The following is a 12,474-nucleotide window of genomic DNA, read 5'->3' on the forward strand; positions in this document are numbered from 1 at the left end:
CTCTGTGGAAGGTGCCATGGTTTATTTTCTTAATGCTGTCTTTGATGAGAGCTCACAGAGACGACTGAGAAAAGGGGAAGCCAATTATAAGCTGATTTGCTAATGTTATTTTTTTTGAGTTAAACTCCACTTTCAGTTACAATGCCGCTGGCACCAGGGCTGTCAGTTCCTTGAATGCTTTCATATGAAGGCCTGTCATAGCAAACAGACTGTTTGATGGTTAGACTCCTCAGGGGGGTAGCAAAACTTGACAGGGCTTTAAAACAGCTTTTGCAGCTCTAGCTCCAAAAATCCTGAAAGCCTGTTGATATGGTGGGAAAAGAAGTAAGCCATACAGGTTATAAATAAACTCTTTTATAGATGGCAACAGTATCACGGAAACTTCAAAGCCTAGGCCTAGGGGAGTTAGGTCAATTTATACTCCTTTTCTTTGGACAGTTATTTCATAAAGCTCTCACTATTACATTGCTTTAATTGACCTTTTATTAGACTCTGGCTTTCTTATTGTAATCTTCGTTGTGATTTCTTTTATAAGATATCTGCAAATGTAGCATTCACAGTTATGTGCTTGCCAAAGTAAATGGGGGAGGGAGCTCATGCTTGGCTTTCCACCAGAGTACATTGGGACTGCAGACTCCACTCACATGGGCTGACATAGCTTTTCAGCACTTAGCCTCAGGCCACATTCAATTGGCCTGTGAGAGAATAGAGAGGATCAAATACTTTTGCTTGTGTGCACCGTTAAATGCTGTACTTAGTTAGCCCCACTGTGTACGCTTAACAGTCTTATATCCAACTGCTGACATTCTGAAGAGGCTGCATTACTCTCTAAGTCTTATCGTCAGTAAGAATATCCCAACTCAAAGCTACCTGTATATACTTTATCCTGTAAAGCTTACAGTTGGTTTAGAATCAAGAAGTTTACTAACAACCCTAACAAATGTGATCAAGCAAAAATCCATCCCAAAATGACTCATTAAAATGAAAGACAAAGAATCATAGCAGGGATAAGTGAGGCCTCAAGGAAATAAACATTAGAGAAACTTTCACACATCACTTGTGCTGGAAATTCTGATTATAATACTTTCCAGAAAGAAAGCTTTTCTTAAAAAAAACAGTTCTCTCCAGTTCCTGTAAATGGTCAACAAGAGAAATAAATTTTGCCCTTGTGTTGGACTTCAAATGTTGCTGAGAGGGATACAATTATTTGTGACAAGTGGAAAATCTTCCCGTAATTGAGTTTCTATTTGCATACAGATTTTCCCATTTCACTGGTATCCAGTTACAGATGGCATGTTGTGATAATATTATTTCCTTCCTATTTATCAAGTGTCTTAATCTATTTTCTTTACTAGCCCGCTGATCTTTGAGGCTGACAAGGCCTAAATTGAAGCATTTTATAAGCGTGGGGGTGGCAGGGAAGGGTTGGAGAAGGGGGAATGAAGAGAATTTGTCCTCTATATAGGATTTCCTCTTGTTTCTAGTTAAAGTGTCAGTTATGAACTCCAGATGAAGAGATAATACAAACACTGTGATGGAAAAGGTTTATCTGTGGAGATTTTTATGAGTTACAGTACTTAAAAACACAGAAACAGAGTTTATTGGCCAGAATTCAGGTTAAAGTCATCCCTTGAATTGCTTTTGATGCTGGTGAATTTAAAAGCATGTGCAAAACCTGAAGTGAATAAGAGTGTGAAGTAGACAAGACAGCAGAGAAGATAGAAGGAGATATATCTAAATTTATGAGGTGTTTTCCTGACACTTCTTTTTGGTAAGCATGCTTCATATCTATTGAGCTATTTCAATTTTATCAATCAAATAACTATCTGCTTCTCATCTTCAAAATTTGAAAGGTAATCTTTAAAGCCATTTCCTATTAATCATATTTTTGAACCTTGAATCCAGAGATTAGAGAATGAATTAGAGCAAAAATTAATTTATATTGTAAGAAAATTACAGTGAAAACATACCTCAATGTCAAATAGTTGTAATATAAAACATGTTTTGTTCTTCTTAAAGACAGAAATTCCAGTGATTAAACTGCATTTTGAGAACAGTGTACTGAAATCGAAATTGTGTCTGGAACAATGATATTATATTTAAAATAATTCAGCTGCATGCAATATCTCAGCCTAAGAAGCAGTCAATGTATAATGAAACAAAAGGTCTGCCTGGTGATAACATATGTATACCTCTGATTAATAACATTTACAGCTGTGTCAATATTTCTTTTTCCAGTTTGAAAACAGGCTATTTTGAAACTTTGAATCTGCACTTCATGTTTGTGGAAAGCCTTCCATGCATTCCTGATTTAGTTAGCCATTCTAAATTATCATAGGACATAGTGAAAGTTTGTATCTAAGCATAGGGAAGTGTAACATTTCACTGCCAAGTACTCATCCCCTTTATCTGAAATCAATACATTCAATGGAGTAAATGGAAGGAAAACAAATAACTGTGGAAAAATAATCGTGTTTCATTCTCACTGATATTTAAAAGCATGCAGTCTTGGCAAGATGCTCTCCTGAAGAATGGGCAAAATGTGTGACTTACTGCATAGCTTTATCAAAATTCCTATTGTTAGTCAATGTTTGTAAGATTCAGTAATAGAATGCAGGCATTACAGGTGCCATGACAACAGATCACCTATGGATCAAACTTTCATTACAACATATTCTTTTTTAAAAGGACATTTAGCCAAAAGATATATATTCAGTGGCTGCTTAGAGAGAGCGACTCTGGGATTTCCGGATGAGGTGTCACAGAAGCTTCAAAAGAAGAAAATTAAAAGCAAATTGAACTCCTGATCTCCTGAGAATATTTCAGAATGTGAACATGATGGTTAAAAATAAGACAGCAGTCTGGGCAAGAGACAAGTTTGGGTTTTCCCAATTTCACGCATACACAGGGACAAGAGTTAAAAACAAACTTTAGACCTGTGTCTGTGTGTTACTGACTTCATGTCCTAGTATGTGAGCATGTGTGTTGTGAGGGTCACTGCTATGAGAACAGCCATTTAAATTCCCCTGCACTGCAGGTAAACATAAGGGAAAAGTCTATTACTCTCACAGCAGTCAGTCAGTGACTGTCGAAAGGAATCAGAACAGAAGAGTTTCAATCAACCCACAAAGCCAGAAATCTTGAAATCAAATGTTTGACTGCTAATGTCAATGCTACTTGTAACATCCACCACCACGGCTACAGTGTTCAACTATTTACTCTTTCTGAACAATTCAGAGACTTATCCATATAAATGTTTCGTTAACTTTTATCTTTCTGAACTCACTTCTTATTTCTAACCTGTTTTTATGAGTGCTGTGTTGCTATCTCTTCTGAATAAACTCACTCTTTTTATTAATTCAAGAAAGCCTTCTTAAATTGGCTCTTCTTAAAATCTAAGTTCATTTGGGGTTGGAAGAAAGAAATACATGAGGGAAGGGATCCTTTTAAAATCAAGCTTGTTGTGACCAACTCTAGGGGTGGGTAAATAACAGAAGGCAGCCAGTTCACTGTGTCATACCAGTTGCTTCACAGAGGAAGTGTAATTTGCGAGACTTGCCTGTAGACTGGGCATGACACAGACAAGGTCAGCACTTGTTGTTCATCTTTACTGCCCTTGGAAAAGTGGGTAAACAAACTTCTCAGTCTGCCACAGTGATATGGATGCAGTTAGGGTGCTGTTTGGAAGGAAGGAAGTACCAGGAATTTGACCTGATCTAGCCTACATGTGACTCCAGACCACAGCAATGTGATTGAGTCCTGACAACCCTCTGGCAATTAATAAAGGCATAGCCAGTGATACACACAGCCTATAAATAAAAATAAAAGATCGATCACTCTTGCCCTTTTAAGTGGTGGAGATCGCAAACTTGGAAAGTGTGGTCAAACAATCCTTGGTGAATTACAGCTGTGTATGGATGGGTTATGTATGACAGTGGTGGGAAAAGTGAACATTTGAGTTGATGAATGAAGTGCTGTTCAAGCAGCCTGCTTTGTCTTGTATAGTGTCAAGCTTTTTCAGTGTTGCTGGAGGTGAATTCATTCAGGCATATAGGCAAAACTCATTTCCCTTTCTTATAAATGAAATGGTAGAATGAGTTTTGGGGAATCGGGAGCTAAGTTACTTGTTAACATTTGACCTGATCTCGTAGCCACAGTATTTATATGACTAATCCAATTCAATTTCAAGTCAACAGTAAGCCCTCAGGTTGCTGATAGTAGGAGTTTCACTGCTATTAAACATGAAGGAAGATGGTTAGGTTCTCCCTTGCTGGAAATAGTCCTTGTCAGGTACTTGTGTCACCAAATGTTGCATACCGTTTATCAACCCAAGCCTGAATATTGCCCAGGGCTTTTTGAAGTTGGTCAAGGACACCTTCAGCATCTGAAGAGCTTTGAATGTTACTGGATATTTCGTAATCAACAGGGAACAGCCCCACTTCTGACTTTACAAAGGAGAGAAAGTGCTGAAGCAGCTAAAATTAGCCTTGGACACAAAACTGAAAAACACCTGCAGTAATGTATTGCAGTTGGGATGAGTGATCGCCAACAGCAGCAACCAACTTCTTTTTTGCTAAATATGACTCAATCTACTGGGGAATTTATCTCCTGATTTTCATTTACTTTGCAAGGTTTCGTTGATGCCATTTTCAGTCAATTGTTGAATTGAGCACTTTTGTCCATGTTTGTATTGAGGCTAAAAAGAAATCTGATCGGTCCTGATGGAACCCAAACTGTTTAATGTATGAACAAACAAATGCATGTTGATATTGTAGAAAACACATAACAAAACCCCATCTCCTTTAAATATCTTATGGTGAACTCTTTGGAATATTTACTTTGTAATTAATTGTTGTGATATCTATAACAAAGTTCTTTAATATTTATGTAGTGGACCAGAAGAAGTAGGAAGGCCTGTGCCATTTAACGGGAGGGTTTAATTAGATGATTTTCCTCCTGCTTCCCGCCTAGCAACTGGTTAGATTAAGATGTTGGCTGATACCATACAGAAGGCCTGTACTAAAAGACAATAGCTAGGAGCAGGGCTCTCTGACAAAGGGAGTGATGCAGTGAGGAGTGGGCTTGTGGGTGGAGTCTCAGAACACAGAGAAAATGGGATTTGTGTGAGGATGACATATTAGTTATTCTGAGAGATTTTGGTTTTGGGTGGGTCCAAGTGATCACCATGGAGACGGAAAGATTATGGAGAGAGAGAAAAACATCACATTGGAAGTAATTTTATAATGGAAACAGAAAATTCTGGAAATGCTCAGCAGGTCAGGCAATATCTGTGGACAGAAACAGGGTTGTTGGATAGAATCGTACAGTGGTCTGAGGGACGTGGGCTACAGTGAGCTTTGTGACAAAATCAAACAAAACGTTGAGGCCGACCTCGACATTGGGAGTATCCTACTCTATCTTTTATGCTTTTCACAAGCGGCAAGGCAAGTTCCTTGCCAGGCAGCAGTGGGTTGCCAATTTACAGGGATTATTGCTTATTAAATGCCTCACTAACAAGCCAACTCGCCTCATTAACATTACGCTTTCTAATTTACCAAACTCATTAAACAAACTAGATGTCAAGAAAACTTAGCATGGAAGTCAGAGTGGGTACCTGGCAAATTCAACTCACTGCTCGCTCTGAACAACCTCCATGGGCACCAATATTTCAAAGCAGAGAACACACACACACCCCAAATCTATGCACATTGGCATTAGATACATGCCAGTCTCAAAGAACTGTCATTGCACACCAGATGGCTGAGACTGAGAGGCAAACTCAAACCGATTGACATGGTCTGGTTTTGTCACCTTCATTGCTGACCCTTGGGGAAGAGACTATCCCATGTCTGTGCAACACCATCCACCGGGCCCTCTAGGTCCCGCCCGCAAGATGAAGTGCCAAATTTCCCTTATCTGTCATATCTAGGGCATATGTTTTTTGCAAAACATGCAAGACAGTTCCAGTCTGACAATGCTTGTCTGGGGAAGAATGGACTTTTAGTGATGGCATGGCCACAGAGGATGCAAGTATATTCCACAATATCCATAGAGTGGCAAGTTGTTCTAGAAACAGCACTTGGAAGGATGGGGCTGGGATTTCAGTGAGACGGATGCCATAGAGACATGATAGAGAGTTAATGAGGTGAGTGATAAAGTTGAAGTCTTATCAATAAGTTCAGCACAGTTTGGACTTAACCAAAAAACCTAAGATTCAACCCAGTGTTTCAACTTAATGATCTTTACAAGAACGACGAAAACAATGAATGTAAGATGCAGGAGATTACTGGCTCCACATTTGCCTGGTGTACTTTATATGTCTATGTGGGCAACTCTTGTGATTAGGCATCCCACCCCATCCCTCCTATTCCTCCTCTTTGACCTTCCTAGCCAGGCCTTTAACCTCCCCTCCTCTCTGAACTCTCTGCAAGGCCTCTGATTTATTTCTGAAGCCTTCTGTTTCTGTAATCTATACAAGCACACCTAAATCACCCATCTTCCAGGCATGCAATACCTCCCCAACTCTTTGATTCCTACCCTACCTTCCAAGGCCTGTGTTCCTTCCACAGGCGTCTAATCCTGCTTTGGAAATTTTCGATCTCCTCAGCCAGATCTCGGGTCTGGACTCTGACCAACAGCCCAACTCCTCATTGCTGGAATTGAACCCCTAACTAAGGAATTTGCTCCAATTCATGGGAAATGGAAAAACTTGGCATCTAACAAATATAACCTTTTTTTCAGGATCAGAAAGGCTGTCGATTAGTAATTATGACTTAATTCACTGTTAAAAACCAGTTCCACCTCATTCTAAAGGCAAAATCCTTCAAGGGTTTTAACCCTGAGAATAATAGAGTAGTTCAAGTTCACATCAATCCACTGACTTTTAGATGGTTTCCATCTGTGAAGACTTCAACAGCAAACCCTGTGGAGAATTGGTGAATCACTGACAGCAACTTCTGAATTTCTACACCTCGATGCAAATATGAGAATACCAGAAGCTGCTATTAGCACATGTTGACTGTTTTGCCATGGTTACAACTGAAAATGGCAGGCCATTATGACTTTGTAACCATAATAGTCCCTCAGTTTTTAAATAAAGTGTATCAAATTTCTGCTATGGTGTGTTTCATGTCACGTAATTATGAAAATAATTTTCGTCCCAAACTACTTTAGTTCCATTCAAAAGAAACGCAAAGAGAGGTTCACCCGACACTAAAATAATTCTGCTCTTTGGTAAGTTTTATTTTTGGAGAACAGCAATCTGAACTGCCCATTAAAAACATTTTGGCTTTACATGACATATTAATATAGTCTAAAATGATTACCATTACTGTAGATTTTTGTTACCATTTGTTTTCATTTATTTAATTTTACAATGTCCTTGACTCTCATTTTATGAACAATGTCCACCAGCTCAATTACCTACCAATCAAAAACAATTATCCCAGTTCAGGGAACCTAAAATAAATAGAACTAATTGGCTATACATCTTTGTAAGCACCTTTTTTGCCCTAGTTGTTCCCTCACTTGAGTTTCAATGGTTTCCACAGTAAGGCATTAAACATGATTGAGCATCATCAGCCCTCATATACCTGGCAGTATTAAACAAAGCACTTGTTGACAGTGAAGGAACAGAGAGTTATGGGGCCTCATACCAAGATTATTCAAACATATAGTACTTTAAAGCATCACAGTATCACCATGTTTTTGATGATTCCGCAAGTACTTACTGCTAAAACAAAACTTGCTGTGTAAAAAGTCTACAATGAAAGAACTAGCATTCAGAATAATCTTAAAATACACCTTGCCAGTCTTGATGAACACAGATAGGTATAATTTTTTTTTAATGTTTCAAATTTATGGGAATGAGGGGAAGATGAAGATTTGTTATGGGTTGTAGTTGACTTTCTAACAAATAAACAATGTCACAATATCATACAAATAAAGACATAGAATAGTTCATATATGCAAAGCCAATGTAACGGATCACTTATCTTTTAATGTTTAATCTTTAGCCAACTGAAAAAATGCAGAAGTCATCAAATGTCTGAATATTAAACCAGATTCAAGTAGAATAAGGATTATGTTCTTGTAACTTATAATCAATGTAAGTATTTTAAATCTGTCTGACATTCATTCCATATGATTAATGATCCAATTTAACTTTTCAAATTTTATTTCCAGTTTGCCTTGATTGTCAAAGCTAACAATTTTGTGGTAGAGAAAGAAAATGCTGGAAATACTCAGCAGGTCGAGCAGCATCTGTGGACTTTCTGGACCCATAACATTAACTTTGCTTCCTCTCCACAGATGCTACTAGGCCTGCTGAATTTCACCAGAAATATCTTGTTTCTTTTTCAAATTTCCAGCATGCACAATTCTTTGCTTTATCATTATGAGACAAAATTTAAAAGGAGTCACATTAAATATTTTGGTATATTTTAGTGAATGCTTTCAAAGAGGAAAGAAGGTGTGAAAAGATTTTGCGAGAGTATTGCAGAGCCACGGACTTTGTCAGCCAAATACATATCTGCTAACTGGTGGACTGACTGAAGACAGACATGCTCAAAAGGGCAAAAGTAGGGGAAGACGGATAGTTCAGAGGGTGGTGGGCATGGAGGTAATTGCTTGGATGGCAAGTTCAAGGCCATGGAAGCATTTGGAAACAAAGGTAAGTAACAAAATCCAGGTATTGCTGAACTAAGAGCCAGCATAGGTCAGTGAGTACAGAAGTAATTGTAAATAAAGTTAAGGCACTGCAATACCTAAACAAATAAAGAGACACAGAAAGGAAAGGTCAAAGAAGATACTTATAGAATCCCTATAGTGTGGAAGCAGGCCATTAGACTCATTGAGTCCACACTGACCCTCTGAGGAGCATCCTACTCAGACCCATCCCCCTACCGTATCCTTGTTACCCTGCATTTCCCATGGCTAATCCACTTAGCCTGCACAGTAAGTACAATTTAGCATGGCCAATCCACCTAACCTGCACATCTTTGGACTGTGGGAGGAAACCAGAGCACCTGGAGGAAATCCACACAGGCTCAAGGAGAATGCGCAAATTCCAAACAGACAGTTGCCCGAGGCTGGAATCAAACCTTGGGTCCCTGGTGCTGTGAGGCAACAGTGCTAACCAGTGAGCCACCATGTTGCCCTGGTATATGTGCTCTGGTATAAGGATGAAACCTGAAGAGATTAAAGGATGAAAGAGATGACAGTGCAAATATAGGAGATAGTAGGAATGTGTAAGAAAAAATGGTTAATATTTAATGTCATTGATTCTTTGTCAATAAACTTGTTCTAATGAAGGGTTATCATCCTGAAATGTTAATCATATATCGCCTTCTACAGATACTGCTGGATTTGTTAATTATTTCTAGCACATTTTGCTTTATGTAAGCAGTTCCGTTTTAAGTTTAAGGATACTAGGCAGGTCATTTAGAATTGAGAAGAGGAGAAATTTCTTCACCCAGAGAATAGTGAGCCTTGGAAATTCTCTGCCGCAGAGAACGGTTGAGGCCAAAATATTGAATATTTTGAAGAAGGAGATAAACATAGCTCTTACGGCTAAAATGATCAAAGGAAATGGGGCAAAAGCAGGAATAATGCTTTCCTCTAATAAAAAGAATAAGTTGGTTCTAGAGGAGGTGCAAATGGGTATAAAAAAGTCTTTATTAAAAGCTGCTGCCCAAAAATGAGTTGGCATCGTTTATGATCTGGTAAATCTGCAGCTTGTGTTAAAACCCAATGGTTCCTGCTACGCATGCCGAGTGTGGTTATTTGAATTCAAACTTATAATTAGTACCATTTTTGGCTAATTGGAAATAACATTTCACCCTGGCATTCTCAAAAAACATGGATTATGGACAGAAGAACAGATAGCAAGGAAACTTGGCCGCTGCATCGACAGCCAAGACCCATGGATTGTGGATCTCCAATGGGCCTCAAGATGGTCGCAGAGCATGTCTCCCTGTTGTGTGTGGGGAAACACTTTGAATATGTGACCTAGTGGCTGAGGAACGTAACAGTGATTTTGAAAAACACTTTGGGCAGAGCATCCAATGTGTGCACTCTGACCTTTTATACCTTGTGATGAGCCGCCTTTAAAGGACATATATGGTATATATAGTTTTAGTTAACTTGTGATTCCTTATTCCTGTTTGAAGAATGCTGAAACAATCACTATTGTTGTGTAGCATCGGATTTAGTGCACATACTCTGTGGGGATGGGGGTGGAAGATGAATTAAATCCAGCAGTGGCCAGACTAGCTGACCCTCCCCCACTGTATTTATGCCAGCAGTAAGGGTGACATCGAGTGACCAACTGCTCGTAGCCAATTGAGGTTCCTTTTTCGGTAACCAAAGAAGACTTAAGGGGCTTTTCTCCCTGCCAGTGCCCTTTAAATGACCCCATTAGCGTCTCATGCCAATTGGCCATCGTGGCAAATTTCCCTGCACAAGATGGTGACAAGCAAGGGTGACTCACCTTAATGGGCCTCCTGGGTCCTTTAAGAGGTTCCCAGGTTGTGACCATCCCTGTATATTTGTCTACCCCATGGTGTCTTAAACTCAGCCCCCACTCCACTCATTGACCCCCTTCATTGAACCTCAAACATTTACAAAGTTCTAATCCATTACAGCTTACCCCCTCATCACCTGAATGAAATAAACACTATTCCTGCTGGTACTATTGCTAGAACAAGAGCTGCTAGGCTCTGACTGGCCAGAAGCTGTCTGAGGCAGGACCTCCTGTGCTTTGGGGGACAAAAATCCCATCTCCAGCCTATTCATGGCCAGTTAGCTGCTAAATGACCACAAGGCTGCAATTGCCTGTATGGGCTCCCCCAATATTTCAGCTCATGGAGAAGGGACTGCAGTACCCTGTCTAATTCAGTCCACAGCACTACATGGTAGGTATTTACAACACAGAATAAGGCCATTTGGTACAATATCATTATGTTTTATGCTGAATCTAAGCCTCCTTCCAATTTTCTTTACCTCACTGCATGAATGTATTTTATTGCATTTTGCTCCTTTGTTTATCTAACCCTTTGAATCCATCCATGCTATTACCTTAACAACCCTTTGTGCTACCGAATTTGACATTGTCAACACTATTTAGCTAAATAAATTTCTCTTGAAGTCCTCATTGAATTTTTAACTGACTGCCCCATGTGATTTCTGGTTTTGGTTACACCTGCAATAACATGCTCTTTACCTCCACCTAATTAAATCCTTTTGAGCTTTTACCATCTTGGTCTTTTCTACAGAATAGAGCCCCAGTATGTTCAATCTTTTCCAATTGGAATAACATCTTAATTCTAATATCATCCTCTTAATTCTATTTTGAACACGCATGAATGCCTTTATCCTTTTTGTAACAAGGAGATCGGAACTGTTCTCACTACTTGAAATGTTGTTTAAGCAATTTTCTATGCAAATTTAAGCTAAATTCTCTGAATTTTAGTTTTTTCTCACTCAGAATTAATCCCAGTTCTTTGCTTGTTTTTTCTGATATTATGAATCTGCATCACTACTTTTAGTAATATGTGTATCTGTAGCCACAGATCCTCCTCCTTCTCTATCCCTATTAGACTCTTGGGACTGGGTTTAATATAAAATGACATGGCAAGTAACAGGCCAGTTTTGCCCACTTAATTGTTGGAGGGCCAATATCTTCCCGAGGTTACGAATATCTTGCTGAGTATAATTATTGACTGGCCAAGTTAAAATGGGGATTATTGCTAATCATTCATTCTGTCTCCAACATTTTTCTCTTTTGACAATCTATCAGTGACTGAGTAATGCTAAATTCATGAACTGATCGACTTTTCAGTGGACACACAAGACTAAGATAACAAGGTGTAGAGCTTCTTTGACAACAGAGACACAAAGCAATCACACACAATTCACTTGCAATAATTTGGTAACAAATGTTTCTTTTGCATATCCCATACAAGAGATTTGCAACTTTTCTAAAATGTGTTCATGAAAGTTAGGCCAATAAAAACCTCTGTTGGGGATGGTTAAGTACCTGTTAAGGAAAAGAAAATCACTGTAAATCTTTGTACAAATATGGGAGTGTCATACACAAAGAATGTGTTAATGGTATACAATTTGAAGAAAGAGCAAGACTCATTTTCTCCACAGCACTGACAGAGGTGAATTGAACTCAGTGGCAATTTTGAAGTGAATGGAAATAAAAATCAGGGTGGAGGTATTTCAGATAAGTGAGTGGACATTAACTATTCCACTGAATGTTGAAACATCCAAAAGCCTTAATCCATATAGGTAGTTCATTGATAGCACAGCAAGCTCAAGAAGTAAAAATGGCATTAGGACCAAAATAAACAAGGCTTAGAAGTTGCTACAATGTTTTCAATGATCTGACTTTTATTGAGGAAAAATGGGAACAAACCCTGTAAACAAGGTGCAGGGCTGGATGAACACAGCAGGCCAAGCAGCATCACA

Source organism: Rhincodon typus, chromosome 2 (assembly GCF_021869965.1).
Source record: "Rhincodon typus isolate 14 chromosome 2, sRhiTyp1.1, whole genome shotgun sequence".
Lineage (NCBI taxonomy): Eukaryota > Metazoa > Chordata > Chondrichthyes > Orectolobiformes > Rhincodontidae > Rhincodon > Rhincodon typus.